Here is an 18,172-nt window from a genome sequence, read left to right as displayed (position 1 = left end):
GACTGTTTCTGTTGTGGATCAGCATCAGGCTAGGGATCTCCAGCCTGAGTCAGGGCACCCTGACCATGTTATGCTAACCCTCTAACCACACAACAAACAGCAATAACAGTAGAGGAGTAAGTCAGATATGTTGAAAAGACAGATAAAAGCTCTAAAGAAAGAAAAAAAGATGTAGTAGTGTGACATAAAAATTGAAATGGTAAGAAACCTCCAGGACCAGGTGGCATTTATGCAAACACTCTAAAGAAATCAAGGTATAAAAGAAATTACTAACAAAAAAATTCAATTTATCATCAAAACCAGTCACTCTCCCACCAGGTTGGAGGAGAGCCAACACTGCGCTTCTTTTAAAAGGTGCTAAGGGCAATCATGGGAATTATAGACCTCAGTGAGCCTTACACCAGTACCAGGAAAAATAGCTGAGAAAATCATTAAGGACAGAGTTATAAAGCACCAGGCTAGGTGAGCATAATGTGGTGAAGAAGCAGCTGAGCTTCTCCACGCTGACTTTCTGACCTGATAGTGTTCCTTGGAAATGTCAGCAGTGCTGAAGAAGTAATGCTAAGTAGGAGTCACCTAGCTATTGGGGAATTCACAAAAAAAGAAAAAAAAAGCTAAAATTTTAGGACTTCTCTCCATCTAACACACATAAGCCCCAAGGCTGGGATTTTAGAGTACATCACTGATCCCAAGAGAACAAAATTAAAGTGTTTTCATTTTAAGAACACCATTCCTTGTAAATGATAGCATCTTCTCTAGTAGGGATCAAATTTAGGCACTAAATGCCACAAAACCAGCCTCTCCCACAGAAACCAAAGGTGAGCTGCAGCAGGTGGTTCCAGTGGGAGGTTACAGTGCCTGAGTCCTGGAGAACCAGGAGCATGTATCCTGTGCATCTAAGAGTGGGCAACAGATAACCAGAATAGGCATGACCCTAATGATGAAGCGTGTTGGGAACGGATTATTGCTGAAAGGGCTGGAGCAGCTTTAGTCCATAGCCTTAACTAAACAGCAGCAGATATCACTCAGAGCCATTCCAAGCTGCCACGGAGCAAAGCTGCCTTGTGAGCCTATGGGATCAGAGAGCTCAAAGGCAAACCGATCCTGTTCTTAAGCTCCTGGCCAAAACAGAAAAGGCCACCTGCTAGGAAAACCTGCTCCATACAAAAAAAATCATCACTCTCAGGCTCACAATCACAGGCTTTGCCCTGTGCTGATGTGCCTTGAGCAAAGCTGATTTACATGCTTCCACTTCTACTTATACTCCATCTCAGCTCAGCAGTACTCAATGCTACAGGTCCTAGCAGCAGTCCCTCTGCCAGCACACAGTCTCCTTCCTCACCTTCTCAGTGCCACCAGACCCCTGCCCAAGGCAAGCACATCATGGGAGCTTGAGTACCAGCCACAAGCCCAGTGTATTCTCAATTTCAAGAAATCTTCCAGTTGATTGCTAAATGCTGCATATCACAGACAAGTATATACCTATCCTGCTTTTGCTCCCTTCCTTAAATATTCACTTTGTAAGGAGAGAGGAAGCCAGGAAAAATGTATCTTTGGCTTGATGTACTGCACCAGATTGTACATAGAGTGTTGGACTCTCACACACCAGAGCTTTCCCACACTTGCATGGGCACAAGCACAGCCTCATTCTTTCATTCAGAGCTGCTTATTGAGCATCACCCTCCCCAAATGCAGGCAAGCACTCACACAGCAGTTTCTGCTCACGCTCAGCATTTTCGCAGCAGCCCTCCCTCAAACTACTGAACATAACCTCCAGGGTTAGGAGGGATAATGGCAGTCATGCTCCTTTGAAACCTAAAATTGCACTGGCAGTGCTACAGATCCCATCTTGGGTTCAATGACTTCAGACCCATGTACCCTCTACAGACAACTTGAGATTAGAAGGGGGAGCACTTTTGCCTGGGGTGAACAACTGCTACATGCCCTGGAGGGATGAAGAAGAAAATGTTCAGCTCCTAGGGTTTTATTGGTAGTTTTTGAGCATTTCCTGCTGCCCTTAAAGCAGGCCTGTGGCTTAAAGACACAACGAATGCTATCACTTTGCTTAAGCACATACCATGACACAAGTAAATTGCAACTCACAGAGCAAACCACATGCTTATTCTGAGCCACTCATGTGATGTCCACATCTACACTGTTCTTCTCCTTGAAGGAAAAATGAGAACCATCAGTTGTTTGCAAACCACATTATCATCTACCTCTCCCACACAAACCACAGATCAAAGGCCTCCCCTTCCCAAACCACAGAGAGGTCCCAGAGGCCTGAAGAAGCAGATGTTTTAGCAGTTCATATTCCGCTAGACACACACGTACAGGACTGAGCAATATCATTGTACACAGCTGAAGGGAAAGCATTTCCCTTAAGATAACCCAGTACATTTCTGAAACATTCACTGTTGTCCAGTTGCACATCTCTTCTGGTAGAGATGCACAGGAGAGTGGGCCAAGACTGCTGTGACACACAGCACCAACAGGAAGCACTGGCTTATAAACTGAGCACAGACAGCAAAGCAAGAATTGGCTTCCTTCCATACCCTGTAAAGCAAGACCTAAATTACATGCACCTGGATTCTCTTCAACATCACACCTTCCATGCTTCAACTTCAGCCTCCATTTTACAATAAAGCTAATCATCTCTACCCTGAGTGTACAGGGAAAGACTGAACACACACCCTTCTAAAGCCACTGGTATTTACTTGAATCTGACAGAATCTTGAAACAGCAGATCTGAGAAGTGCAGACTCCCCCATTCACCTGCCTGAGTGGCTCACTTGTCTCCAGATGACAAACTGTGAAATATCTTCACTTAATTAGTTGACTGTTCCTTGAAGCAAGTAAGAATGCAACGTGAAGACTGTGCTATATGTAGTATCCTATTAGAAGCTGTGCAAAGAGATTGTTTGTTTCGTTGAAAAGAGAGCTGGTAGTTTTGGGGATGCCTCAACTTTTCTTTCCTTCAGTGGGAATAATTCAGTTTCAACAGGCCCAAAAGGGAATTTAGGACAGACAAGCAGAAGGAAACAAAAAAGTTCTTCAAGGTACCCTCCAGAGTGTGACCAGGTGGATGCTGAGGGCTTCTGCTGTCCTTCAGAGAAGGATCTGTCTATATTTAGGGGTGAAAGAGGTCATGGATTACACATAACAGGATGCAAGGGAAGCACATGATTTCTGGAGACTAATATGAACACCAAAGGTTCCTGGGTTAGAGGAGTGACGAATATATAGAACATGTGTAGGAATATACATAGAACAAAGAAAATGGGCCAGAGAAAATAAGAATGCATCCCTAAACAGAAGGAAAAAATAAAGAACAACGAAAAATAAATAAATAAAGATACAAGGATAAATGTTTGAGTGTAAGTCCAGTATTACTGCAGCACTACAAACTTTACTTAGGACTGGCAAGTACGTTGTGAATGTGCAGTGAAGAGTGTGAGAACAGACAGTAGGATTTGGCATCCATGATGGGAGCTTTATTTAAGGTGAAAAGAAAGATGGGTTTCCATGAGCCTTAGCAAACCAGAGATGAGAGAGGAGCCTCCATCCAAGTACAAATTCATTAATTTTCCCTATCAAATGTGCTGAGCCAAGACATGTCCCCCAACTGGGAAAAAACTATGAGCTGCCATCTCCTGGAGTGTCACTGTACAGTGGGTTAGATGCGAGCAATCACTAAAGCCTGACAAAGGTATATCTGCTGAAGATAAAGGACTGAGTGATCAGAAATCCAATCCTCTTTTTGGCAGCCCAGTGCACTGCAGAGAAACAGATGTGAAAGATGAAGTCTATGGGCCAGGCTCATTCGTGGGTAACGCCGCAGAGTTCAACACATTCCTCGGGAACAGCTTCGGCCCAACATGCCTGAGACCAAAGTGGGCTTGGTCTACAATAATCTTTGGTTCAAATTCTGAATGGTGATTGACTAGAGCGTCTTTGATTAAAACTAAACATGGAGATTATCAGCTTGCAGTGAATGCAGAAAATAAGGGATCCAATCAGAAAGGATGAAGAAAGGTCAATAGCAACCCATCCTTCATGCTCTGTATACCAGTATTTGTTTCTCTGTTACCACCAGGTTGGTTCTTCCCAACTATATGTTACAGTATCAGTAACATACGTAACTTCATTCACTGAGATGTTTCAAGAGGAGATTCCAAATGGATGAAGGTGCCTCCCTCCTGTGGATTTCCTATTGCTCACTCCTTGGCTTCCTATCTCACAGCATACAGCTTCTGTATCTCCCAAGCGCATGCAAAGCTAACTTTGTGCAGTGGATACTTTGTTTTAAAAGAGACACTTTTCTATTTCTATGCAAAATAACCTAGAAATGTAACATGAAATCAACACAAAGTTTCATTTCCTTTGTAATGCTGACGTTTTAGCACACACTAACGTCTAATGAACTCCCAAGCTCAGACAGAAGCCAGTAGCACTGGAGTCTAAGGGCGTCCAGCTACAGACTAGAATGTGCCCATTCAGGAGCACAAGCTCTCCTGGGCCTGTACCTTGCAAGCACTCCAGGCCCACACATATCAGGGAATCCAGGCACCAGGCTGCAAGGTGGGAAAGATGAAAGCAAATGCTGGTGTGCAGCTGGGGAGGGAATGCCATTCATTCCTTCCCCTAGGTGCTGTGTCTACCTTCCTATTCTATGGAGTCTATAATGCATGTGTAAAATCTGAAACCTCTCCTTCCCTAACCACAGACTTGGTGGTCCCAGATTCCCAGGAAAAGGATTTTCAACATGTGGCAAGGCTGGAGTTGAAGGTGGCTAAGCTGTTTATCTTCTTAGTGCTGCAGTAATTTCCCCATTGATTTCTGAACTCCAGAAGAAAGGACAAGGATAGGAGGGAGGAGGGGAAGCAGAGGAAATGATGACTTCATCATTCAACAAGAGTTTGTGAGAAAGGAGGTTATACTGGGGGACCACCAAACGCGACGTCTTTCATTGCCCCACCTCCCACACTGCCAAGGTGCAGTGTTACCTCTTCTCCCACCCCCCATTTCATCTACCCCCAGCCAAAGTTTTCCTGAGCTCACCATATAATGCAGGTTTTCATGGCATGCCTGCTTATCAGGGCCCTGAAACTATGTGAGACATGCCTGCAGACAATGGGCCTGTCTCTCAGCCACTGAGGGCTCTGAAGGGATCCCTTTCAGCGCTCACAGATTGCTCTGTGTTCCCTTAATTGACAGACCCGGCCAAGTCTGACAGCAGTTGCATGCAGCTGGTGCGGGCTGCCCTGTCTCAGGTAGGCCACCTTTCAGCAGGGAAATTGTTTCGATTGGCTTTATTGCAGGTAGCTTCTCCCATTTAGCTGGCAGAATTCTCCTGGATTCTAATGGCTGACAGTTCATGGCCAAACTTTCCCAGAAGGTTCTCTCTTTTCCCCATTTCAAAAGCCACTTAGACCTAAGTAAGCTACCTTGAAAATGACTGGTCCTCAACCCCATAGCACAACTTCACTCAGTCAGAACTGCTAAGAATCTCTCACTTCTTGAACCTCCAAGATTTGGCCAGGACATCCAACTAAGATCACAGAACAAGTGCTAACAAGAAGTTCTTGAGGTTACTGCACGTTCTGGAGCTGCAATGCAAGAACACAGGCTGTGGCTTTCAAGAAGGGCTGCAGGAGTTGTTCCTAGCAGGTGGTAGGGATCCAGCAGAGGTTGGCTATCACATTCCACTCAGGCTGTTTTCAATCTCAGGTACTGGTGGTGTCACTGATATAGTTATATGTAAAGAGTCTTTAATTGTGCAAATGAGCATTTCTCATTGGGGGGGGGAGGGAGAACAAAAGGAAATGAAAGGGAGGGGAAAAAAGCGATTAGGTTAGTATATGCTCTTCAATTCAGTTGCCTGAATCTGACCATCTTGTCTATTCCTCTACTTTCTGATATGTTAATGAGGCCACAGAGGCCAAGATATCACATGCTTACAAAACAGCTACCAGCACAACTCCTGGCTCTTTTCTGCATTCAAGATGAGAATGGAATAAGGCTTCAGGTTTATCAGGATAAGTGTAAAAAGTCATTCCCCATACTTTTTCACCTTTTACTTTTCCAGAGTTTTGTTGACTTTAAGATTATTCTTTCCCTACATCTGCACTCAGCCTTGTGCTGCTTTTTATTATAGCCCTTCTGCCAGACTTTGCTAAAGAACATATAGAACCAGTTTCAATTTCTAGGGGTCATTAATAAAGACCATTTTGAGAATCCACTCAGAAATCAGGGAACATTAAACTAAACTTCTGGGGCACTCAATGAGCTATGCTTCTCCACAAGTGATGACTCAAATGACCTAACCAACCAGTTCTTCAATGAGGGGAGGAAAAAAAAAAAAGAAAAATGAAAAGAAAAACATTAGATTAAATAATTACTAACTCCACCTTTCCCAAAGAACAGCAAAAAGAACTTAGAACTTGCCTCTCCCGCTTCTTGGTGCGGAACAGGCAGAAAGCCATTTTTAGAAAAGCTTCTTTCCTTAAATACAAAGCTTTGGCATCTCAGGGCTGTACAGCTGGGGTATCCACTCCCATAAGGCACATTCAGAAGTAATTGTTTTGTCCAGATCCATACGCAGTGTTGCAATTATATAATTTCCCCCATATTAAGACTGTATCTTTTTAGAACAGAAGCCAATGCACATATAAGAAAACAAAAACAAATTAAAGCTGTGTATCCCTTTCACAGAGCTTCCTCTCTTTTAATCTGCTTTTCAAGACTCCGTCCTTCCATCTCCATGATCAGACACTTCTCTTGAGGGTCTCAAGCTGCTAGAAATGTGATCCCATTCAAGAGACGGAAGAACATCAAAGGAAAGCACAGATACAGTTGCAGTAGACTGCATGCTGGAGAGTAATTTCCCATTTTACCCAGCTATGCCACTCCAGCTGAAGCCCCTAAAACTAGCCAGCAAGATGAGGACTGAAGGCTCCACCCATCAGATACAATCCCTGAATGTTTTTGTTGTCCTACCCCAGTCCAGGTCACAGCCCAAGCACCAAAGCAAAAGGAAAGCTGCTATGTGACCAAAGGATTTGAGAAATCTGCCCTCACCTTCAAAAAGGGACATAAGATGCTCTAAATTTGTTTTCAAACTCTCATACATTTCCCCAAAATGTTCAAGGCACACTTGCTACAGGATTCAGGATTTCTGGTGCCACATCTTAGCTGTGTAGGGTATTTCAAAACAGTAGTGCTTAGACCTTTATATACCATCAATAGAGAACAAGAAACTCTAGCAGAAGGCCCACACACATAAACTATCAGAAATTCAGAGTTTTGCAAAACATCTTTACAAGTTGCACCATAACAAAGGAGGTAACAGACTCTTCTGGAGATAGGACAAGGGGAATGGTTTCAAACTAAAAGGGGAGATTTAGACTGGATATAAGGAGAAAGTTTTTTACTACAAGGGTAGTGAAGTACTGGAACAGATTGCATGGAGGTGTGGTGGATACCCCGTCCCTGCAGACATCCAAGGTTAGGCTGGATGGGGCTCTGAGCCCCTGATGGAGCTGTAGGTGGCTCCATTCATTGCAGGGGATTTGGACCAGATGGCCTTTAAGTGTCCCTTCCCACTCAAACAATTCTATGATTCTACCTATCAGCTCCTCCAGCTATAGCATCTCAGCATTTCCTACATGACATGAGTCAAATCCTCCTTCATTTTCTGGGTACATCTCTGGATGATGCATTGTCTTTTTTTTTCTTTTCTTTCTTTCTTTTTTTTTTTTTTAATTGTTAGTTTGCAGTTTCCTTTGCCTAATATTACCTGGAGTGATATTTGAACAGAAGGGGATGCGAATGCAAAGTCACGGGGTTGTTTTGTTTGTTCTTTTTTGTTTTTTTTGTTTGTTTTTGCCCATATTAGACTATCTTGTGGGATTTCCTGAAGATGCACGGAAGTTGGAATCATCTGATCTCTGAAATCTGATCTTCCTTTCAAGGAAAGATCTGTTGCATCTCACCTTTTGCATGTTCTGTCCAAGACTCACTGCAGTAAATGCCCGATTTTCATCTGGCTGTTAAGGTAGCATGTAACTTAGGAAGAAATCACTACGGCTGAAATCTGCTTGGCTGAAGACAGTGCCAGAGAGACCACGGACACATAGACCAACAGGAGCAGCTACAGGCTTAATTGCAGACAGTAGAAGCACAGGACAAATAGTACAGGCTGCACACTGACCATCCCCTAAATTCAGTGCTATGCACCACTTGTGCTTTTTTTCCCTGTGCAAAAATGCCTTGCTGGGAAAGTCTCCAAAGCCAAAGAGGAGAGGCCCAGAAGAAGGGAAAAACAAGAGGCCCTGAGGACAGCCAAGGAAAAATCCTTCTGACTGTGCTAGGTGAGAGCCAAATAAACAGCAAACACCTATCTCTCTTGATAATACCTAAAACTAAGGAGGTAACCAATCACTAAGGATTTGAAAGGACTTCAAGTGACTTCACTGGGAACTCATACATTTTGATCCTCAGCACAGACATTTCAAGAAGCTGTTGCTCACAGTCTGACACAGGGCTTTGCCAGGCTATTGGTGCTGCCCAGGTGAGGGCAGGAGATCCAAGAGACAGAGCTCACAGGGCAGAGGCTCTGTCGCTCTCCCAGTCCCTGGGTCAAAGCAGAATGGGAGCACAGAGAGTGGAAGGGAAGGGAGATGATCCAGGGCTACCTGCAGTGTCCTCCATGGGGCCACGCATACATACCCAGGGCTCACAAGCAACCCAACATCAGTCACTTCCACCAGTGGGGGAGGCGTGGAATATAACTAGGAAAGCAGCTCAGCTGCAGCAAAGCCACACAGAGTTGGTCTGTTCGGCTGCCTTTGTGGCACTGTTGTATTTATTGAAGGCAGCAGCAGTTTGTTCTGTCCTTTCAGTTACAGTACGGGACCCGATCAGGGTGCAGATGGGACTACAAAGCAGCCCTTGTTGTCAGTAATGTGACTCACATGTCAGGCTCTTATTTGCTGTCAGTGGCTTTATTAAAGTCTACAGTTTCAGACCCTAGACCCTTGCCTATTGTATCCCCTGGCCCCAGAGATTCTCTTAGGGAGCACTCACAATTACCAACTCTCTCACAAGAGCACACAAACACACTGAGCTGGCATAGCAACTGTGCACTCAGGGGTGATGCCCAGGCTAGAGACAAACTGGGTGCTTTTCATCTTTAGAACTAGTACACGTGCAGAAATGGACAGGATGGTGTGGAGGCAGTTTCTGGAACAGGATCTCTCCCTTTAAGATCAGCTGGTAACAAACGCATTAATTCATGTCCGTTTATTCATATATTCTGCAATTATGGACATGCTAAAACACTCATACATGTATTCATTGCTATGTTCTCATCCACAGCAACATACTCACACACACTTGCTCACTTACATGTTTGCACACGTTTGCATGCTGCTACTGACACACATACAGACCTCCAGCCACCACACACTCCACAGCCATGCTGACAAGCCCTACACACACATCCAGTCACACAAGCGGGTCATGCACCCTCACCATTGCATTCTCACACACGACACACAGTTTACAGACTATAGCACCATGCCAGTGTAGGTATTTTCAGAGACTCGGTGGGCACTAATGGGCCTGAACAGCCACTGGTAAACACAGATGAGAATTCCCATGAAGGCACTCACATTCCCTCATTTACAATTGCTTCCTTAGAACAAAATTCCCATTTCAGATACTTGCTTGAAGCTAAAGATGGTTCCTGAGCAAATCTTAGTGTAAAGGGCTCAGGCTCTAAATGCTACATAAAGGACAATTCCTCCGGCACCATCAGAACAAGGGCTAATGAGAGCAGAAGCCTCACCTCCTGAAATGAAGTTGCCTGCCACTGCCTCATTTCTTCCCCTTCACCAAAGGGTTCTCCTTCTACCTTCAGCTGGAAAGCAGGAAGCTTGCCAACAGCCATGCTGTAGCGCACCAAGGCTGCACCTTGGATCAGACATCTACAGGAGAAGCCAGGAAACAGGATATCAAGAACACTAAAAACTGCTAGAAGAAGAATGGAGAAAACTGGGAGATAAGCAGGAGCAGTAGTCAGGAAAACATCTTGCCTAAAAACCAAACGACCTGAAAATCAGAACCAAATAGAATTCACAAGAGTTTGAGAATGAGATTACAAATGCTGTGACAAGAGGAGGACTGGGCTGGACAACCAGAGATAGCAATGGGAATCCTCTAACTGATTTCTGCATTGGACTAGATACACAAGCTGTTCTTGTCCGAGTGTCTTCAGCAACATCCATAAAATAACCACTGCACATACATGTCCTGTGCACATGTCAGAGAAGTTGGATAAGTCTATACTTATTCTTCATTTCTGTTCAAAAAAGAGCTTATGCATATATTTAACATTAATAGCAAATTAACTTCAGCAAGAATATAGTCCACAATTTCCTCTGAACTAGCAGGAATGGCTCTGTATTTGTAGCAGTGTAAGGAGAATGTTCTATAATGCTTTTAAAATGAGATCGAGGCTGGTGGTAAGCATAGAATATCAATTAAAACAATCCAGACATGCAGTTGTACTACCACACAGTTTCTATAATAATTTGCAAAGCAGTTTGGGATCTTTTCAGTGTTCTGCTGTTGCTTTGTGTCATGGTAAACCCCAGTGGACTCAACGAGAAGGAAGTGCCTCCGTGAGCTGAGTGTAACAAAGATGCTTTCACCCACCTCTAGAGGCTCTGGGGATTACAATCTGAACACCCTAGAACCTGTGTTTGAAAACTGATGAAACTGTTTGAAAACATCCTTGGCTGCTGGATGTTTACTTGCTTACTGCTCTGCCTTTTTTCTATCCATCTGAATAGTTTGATCATATGCCTTTATGTAAGAGCTTGTTAAGATCACTTTGACCCTACTCGGCTGACTTAAGTAGTAGCCTGGCTACAATTTCAATCCCTCCGCTGTGCAAATTATATCAGGTCATACCGAGCTACAACAGGAGCAAAGAAAACAGCATAAGGCAGGGCCTTTAGATGGGCTGAGACATAGTTACAACTAAGCAGTCCACAGAACTACTAAACTTTATAGCCACTTCCTCCCTGGCCTGGAAACATTGCCGTGCCCTGCTGCCCTGTGACGGCACAGCTGCCCTTCTCAGGCTACCGGCCAGCAGAGATTTCTCTTGTAGTAAGTGCCCCCTGCTTCTTTCTTTTACACTGCAAAATGGAGCTGCTTGTCTTCCCTCTCAAGAACATCCACAGCTGGCTGGACTCCAATATCTTCCATTCTGGGCAAGGAGCTCCACCTCTTATCAGCCTCTCCTCCTACACCCTGTGTTAACTGGTGCACCTCTGTATCAACGCCCTTATGCCTCCTCCCAGGATGTCCTTTATGAATGTGCAGAGCTCCTTATAAATGCCTCTAGGTTGTTGTCAATGTTCTCCATGAAAAGTCTACTTGAAAAGTCCTTTAGGATGACATATTCAAAAAACTTAGTCCCATTTGCTTCCCTGTCTAGTAAAGGGTCTGCTTACTTCCAACAGCATTAGCCAGATGTGCTAAGTATGAGGGCTGTTCCAATAGTAACACCTCCTATTTTATTATGTTGGTCCAGAACGTTGGACAGAGTTGTTGGTGGTATGGCAGTAGAGGCTGAACCTTCCCACCAATATGCCATTCCATTTTGTCGCTGTGTAACAGATGGTAGCAGAAGGGCAGTCTGACACAATGGTGTCTGACATGGAATTGAGTCTCAAGCAAAGGTGTGTCATTGAATTCTTCCATGAAGAAAGAATGGCATCCAGTGACATTCATGAATGCTTGCTGAACTTTTATGGAGACCAAACAGTGGATGTGAGCATAGTGAGGTGGTGGGTGGTGCATTTCAGAATAGCAACAGTGCGTCACCTCCACTGGTGCAGATGTTCACAAGCACTGCACGCAGGTCTTGTTCATCAGTGACAAAAATGCATAGCTACTGGTGGCAATTATGCTGAAAAATAGTGTTTTGTAGTTGAGAATTTGCTCTATCAAATACTGTTACTGCACCCTTTGTAGCTGTTGTCATTTCCATGGAAATAAATAGAAGGCATTACCTTCAGAGCGATACACGTATTATGAATTAAAGATCAAGTCCCACAGATCTGATTCGGTTTCATATCAAGCCAAACTGTCTAACCACTTCTGGTGGTGGCTGGGCAACACATGGAAGGTCAGCAGCCTGCTGCAGCCTCTGCTGAAAAGTTCCATCTTCCAGCTCATGAGTTATAAGACCTGTAACCCAAACCTGGCAGCTGGCAACACATCCTCAGCTGCATTAAATAAGGATTGTGGAAGTACATGGTATTGAAGCACCTAAAAACGCAACAGCATTTCCCCCAACTCAGGCAAATGGCCCAGTTCTGCAGAAATTTTCCCTGAAGGGATTTTATCTACCAGCATAGCTTAGGACTGTGCTGGCTCCCTCTTCAACTTTCTATCTATTGGCCCTGCTTGCTAGATAAATCGCTATGCTCATACAGAGAAACCTGCACTAATAAAAACTTAGACAGCCAGAAATCTGCTGCCAACAAGCAAAATATCCTATATTTCACTGCTCTGTCATGGGAGAGTCATATCTCAGTGAACAAATATTCATTCCCAAACACTGTGCTGTTGCATAAAAGAATCTCCAGTACATCTTGGAAAAATGACTGCAAAACAAGGCAGTCTGAGCTTCAAGTTCTTCCTGCTTTGTTTTTCTTCTCCTCCTTCCCCCTCAAACACTTGGGACTATTTGAAGAGAAGAGGAATTTAGTTTTTTTCCCATGTGGTTATGTTCTTTAACTCTTTCCTCTCTCCAAATAAGTCAAATGGAACAGTGCTTCAGCCTGCGCTTTTTGTTTTTACTGAGCTCAGTCAGAAGAAAACGCATTGGCTTCTCTGGTGTCAGTTATAATCATCTGATCAGGTCATAATCTTCTGCCTCAGACTGCTAGAGCCTTGAAGCAAGAAATCATCTTTTGTTTGTTCTGCATTCATATGTTGGCTATGAAGGCACTGATGCCTTCATAGGTAATACGCATCCTTGGCATTCCGGCAATGCAAATAATAAATACGGGTAAGTGAGGCTCGCAGTACTGAGTGCAGTGGGGGTGTTTTCTGATTACGTTAGTAAAGTCAGAAATAAGTTATTTATCCAGAAGTCACATTTCGGCAAAGGGCTCTCTGAGACTGAGTTCTGTACCTGCAAGGTCCTTATGCACAAGGAGGCCTCCCCCAAGATAATCTTTAGTATCACGGAGTAGATGGGCTGGAAGGTGCCTTAAAGACCCCCCCCAGTTCCAAACCCCCTGAAGGGCTGCCTCCCACCACATCAGGCACACCTCCAGGCATGCGGCACCCACAACCTCTCTGGGCAGCATGTGCATGAGTTCACCTCCTTCTGAGTAAAGTATTTCCCCCCCAGTATCAAACCTAAATCTCTCCTCTTTTAGTTTAAAACCGTTGCCCCTTGAAAAGGGAGACCCTTCCCATACCGGGAGTCGAACCCGGGCCGCCTGGGTGAAAACCAGGAATCCTAACCACTAGACCATATGGGAAGCACTAAGAAGCTCAAGTGCATACTTGAAAACAATTCAGCTTCTGGGTTGCTAAGAATCAAGATGTTATTTCTGTCAAATAAGTAGTAAAGCAATGTCCTTACAGAATTTTTTGTAGCTCAGGGCAAGCAAGGGTGTTCTTCATTAGAATGACTAAGTTGCAGTGCAAACATGAAGACAGTCATCCTAAAATTCCTTTTCTGATTTATACCATATATGGAATTCTTCTCTGTTTGCTCACTAAAACTGTCATGTATTTCTGATGCAAACTTTTAAGCAACCTCCACCTTGTAGGTCAGCACAAGCTCTATTTCTTAAGGACAGCTTATCAGTATCTACTGATGACACAGTTACACACCTGCATTTGTCCCCACAACTCTGCGTGACTGTATGTATGCTCTGAGATCCTGCAGTACAACAGGTACAACCCTGGCATCAGCTGATTCTTGTTATCTCACAGATAACATTTCAAAAAGGTACTGACCCAAATGTGGATTCTTATTAACGTTGCAGCCCTATATAAGGCTTCAGCATTTGGAGAGCATGGTTTGTCCTACTGATCTGAAAGCAAACTAATTCCAAGCAAGTGGGTTCTTCTCATCCCAGATCTGCACACATCAGGTCTTGGGGCTTACAGGAGAATGAGTAAGCAAAGAAAGGAAGACAAACGTTTCTTGATAAAGCAGGTTTTACTACTCTGTCACTTTCAAAACTCATGTCTGTGAGAGCATAGAGCTATGGCATGTGTCACTAAACTACTTTAAAAGAAAAAAAAACATATGAATAGAGCCACTTGGTATATAAGAGAAGAGGAGAAATGTTCCACTGCTAGGATTAGGAAAGGACATGCACTGCTTCCATGTACTTGCCTCAGCCTCCTTCTGCAGAGCTCAAGAGTGCAGTAGAGACAAACACCAGGCTCTCTGGAGCCAGCCCTCACCTTCCTCTTCTCCCAGCTGGCGTATGCGTTCTGCATATATATACTTTGGGCAGCATTAAGAAGGTTGATTCTAGCTTCGGTAGTTATGTGCGTATTGCAAATATCAGGACAGACATGGATCTCGGACACATTTGAAGTAATATTCAAAACAGCATTACTGGGCTTTCCATGATTTCGTTTTTCTAGTTGGAGTAAAGAATAAAAACAACAAATCCTCTTCCAGTTCCAAACATAACTCCATCAAGAAACATGTTTCACATCAACAAATGCTAATAGAAAATGTTCCCCACTGCTCCCATGAAACTGTTATGCAGATGAAACATGTTTCCTGCCAATAGCGACAAGTTACCTGCAGTTAAAACAGCAGCTAATCAGCTTTACTCACCATTAACGTGAAATGAACACGATGCTAAGACTACAAACAACCATGATGGTTGTTGGCTGCACCAAGAGAGTGGTCCTTACCACGTCCTCCACGCACTGCAAAAGGACAAGTCTTTGATGACTGCTTTGCTACAGGAAGGCACTGCTGGTTTTAATTGACGGAAGATGCTTATTCACAGTACCAGGCTGGAAAAGAGTTATCTGCAAATCTTATCTGCAAATATCTTCACTTTCTCTCCAACTCAACACGCACATCCCCTTGCTTCACCTTCAGTAACATCAGCTACCCGTGGGGTAGCCCTGCACAGAACATGCAGGTGACCAGCAGCCTCTCCCACTCAAGCCTCTGTGCTTACTTGGAAATAAAGTGCTCCCCAAATATGTACAAGCAAACTACCATCCAGCCCAGTTTCCTCATTCAGCATTTCAGTTACAAAAACTGTACATCGGGTGGCATTTTGTCAAGATAGACAACATTTAATCATACAGTAGGAATCCTCTGTAAATCTACTGCTCTACCTTAATTCTGATATCTCAAGTTCCTTGCTGCAGCAGTTCATGCCACAGACATAATTGGTACCACTGGAACAGTTCATGATCAGCCAATGCCGGCATATTTGGTGTCAAATTAAAAAAATCAAAGGACTTGCACTCACTGCTTCCATATCCCCAGCACCTCAACTCCCACTGCATTCCCGAGATGCTATTCCCACTTGCTAACCCACACTCTCCAGCCAGCAGAAAGCGCATACAAGCCCACAGAGCACTCGCAGATAGAGCCAACAGCACACACTGATTATACAAAGGTTTGGACATTTACTCAGCAAGGCTCTACGTGCATTATAGTATAATAGCATAAGAATTCTTCAGCTCTCACAGAAAGGAAGTATTATACTCTTTTCTACTGTAAAGCCATATATATAGCCAGACAGTACTCCATCAGCTGGTATAAAACTGCATAGTTCCCTTTGAATTTCAAAAAACTACCTCATTTATGCACCACTCAAGGACTAAGATCACTTTTATCTGGAACACTGAATTTTCAGCTCATCATAGCCAATCCACCAAACACAGACAATCGATCACAGAGACACTCAACTCAGGTTAGGTAGGACCTTATCCCAGGTGCAGTGCTCTCCCTTGGAAATGCAGACAGCACTCTGGTGTCAGTAGACTCAAACATCTTAATTTTAAAGCAAGTTTGAACTGCAGTGAATGCTGAGATTTTTGTTAGGAGAGGGATCAAAACAGATATGGATACAGCAAAGGATATTTACTGAATTCTGTGAGAGAAAATATGGTTAGCATGGCTAAAATGGGGCTGTCTGGTTGCAATGAGAATATAGTGTATAACAATGGCATGTTTGGGATTTGAGCTAAAATTAGGATCTGAAGAGCCATATTTATTGCTGCCTTCTGCCAAACATAAAGGAAAGCCAAGCTCTGATACCAAGAGATGAGAATGTCAAATTCTGGGTAGCTAACCTAAAGTTCAAAGTAGGGATATGGTTGAGGACAGAACCTGGAACAGAGATTAGATATGCTAGGCACGAAAGCTGCTTCAAAAGTAATGCCTTCTATTTTGTTCTGCTGGCCCAGAACATCAGAGTCAGATGGTGGTGCTATGGCAGTAGAGATTGAACCTTCTCAACCAAATTCCATTCCATTCTATTGGCATGTGACAGGCAGCAGCAGAGGGGCAGTTTAACAGAATGATTCTTACACAGAAGTGAGTATGAAACAAAAGTGTGTCACTAAATTTCTCCGTGCAGAAAAAAAATGGCATCCACTGACATTCATCAATGCTTGCTGAACATTTACAGAGACCAAACAGTGGATGTGAGCACAGTGAGATAGTGGATGCTGTGTTCCAGCAGTGCTGACAGAGGGTCACCCCCACTGGTGCAGATACGTACAAGGACAGCATGCAGGTCTTGTTCATCGCCGGTGAAAATGCATTGCTAATGGTGGTGACCACGCTGAAAAACGGTGCTTTGGAACTGAGAATTTGCTCTATCAAATGGTGTGATCATGCTCTTTGTATCTGTTGTAGTTCCCATGGAAATAAACAGGAGGCACTACATTCAGGGAAGCCCTCATAATTGTGTAAACGAAGACGCACAAAACTGGATGAAAGTTGGTGTCCCTGCAGTCAAATACTTATTCCTAATTTTCCACTGGTGTCTGGGCAGAGGTCAAGGCAGGGTTAGTATGACAATTAGGCTTCAGCTTAGCATTCCAGAAATGAAGTTCTGCTAAACAATTTTTGTTGCTCAGTTCTGCAACCTGCCCAGGGATAAGTCGATTAAAATGTACAATTTTTAATTGTCAGACAGAATGGGGTTACTGAGCCATGATCAATGCTGGAGCTGGAATGGCATCATTACTTGAGGTAAGATAAGTGGTAAAATCAGTATCAGCATATTTAAACATCTTCTGATTAACTTCTGGACATAACTGAATTCCTAGGCCATCATCCGTGCCAGGAATAAAGTTAGGACTAAAACTAAGATTCAGCACACAGTTCTGTGCACTCAAGTTTACTGGTGAATAGTGTCCAGGCTGCAGTAGGATTGCAGTCTGCCCCAGGGGATTCGAGTTTTTCCTAGCTAATGTTCAGAGATAACAGTTCCTTCAGCCATAAATGATACTGTGAGTAGCTCACACCTAGGGCAACAGGGTCTTATCGCCATTGCAGAATTCTCACAGACCCCCAGTGATAAGACAACAGATTGACAGAGTCAAACATTGTGTGTTTCATTTCTGGGCTGTACTATGCCCCTGCGTTATAATGATCATTAAAACTGGTTATAGCTTGGCTTGGCATCAGGATGGGAGAGCTCTGTGCTTAGTTTTGCCTGGTCCTTAAAGAAAAAGCTACAGCAGAAGGCTGAAATGCACATTGCTCAGTTATAATGAAGCTATGGATACATGGGCTTTGAGCAGTTCTGGGGTTAGAGATGGCACTAGGTTTTGAATCGTCGGTTGAATATCATGCAAAGACAGATTTATTGCTACATTCTCCTAGATTTATGGATAGGTAAAGAGCTGGGACCAGTAAATTCACACACCTTAGCCTTAAATTGCAGACACAACTAGATTCTCACACTGCAACTGAAGCTAAGCATAGGTTGGTGTTAGGGATGAGTTAGGAAAAAGAGGCTTAGCAGAGAAATCTGCCAATCCCATAAAGATTAAGTGAGAACCATCAGCAGCAGATCCAAGTGTGCTCTACTGATTGGTCAGGCAGCTGCTGCTGCCTCTCTCTCAGGCACTG

At 43.8% G+C, this 18,172-nt stretch overlaps 1 long non-coding RNA gene and 1 other non-coding gene across 6 annotated transcripts in view; both read right to left on the bottom strand.

Moving 5' to 3' along the window:
* LOC101749795 overlaps positions 1 to 18,172 on the bottom strand; it is a 326,633-nt gene that overhangs the window by 280,744 nt on the left and 27,717 nt on the right. The gene's annotated exons all lie outside the window — the stretch shown is intronic.
* TRNAE-UUC lies at positions 13,500 to 13,571 on the bottom strand. Its single transcript has one exon. It is a non-coding gene; the product is annotated as a tRNA-Glu (tRNA).

Source organism: Gallus gallus, chromosome 6 (genome assembly GCF_016699485.2).
Source record: "Gallus gallus isolate bGalGal1 chromosome 6, bGalGal1.mat.broiler.GRCg7b, whole genome shotgun sequence".
Taxonomy (NCBI): Eukaryota; Metazoa; Chordata; class Aves; order Galliformes; family Phasianidae; genus Gallus; species Gallus gallus.
The sequence above is the reverse complement of the archived record's forward strand: the minus strand, read 5'-3'. Positions and strand labels throughout refer to the sequence as shown.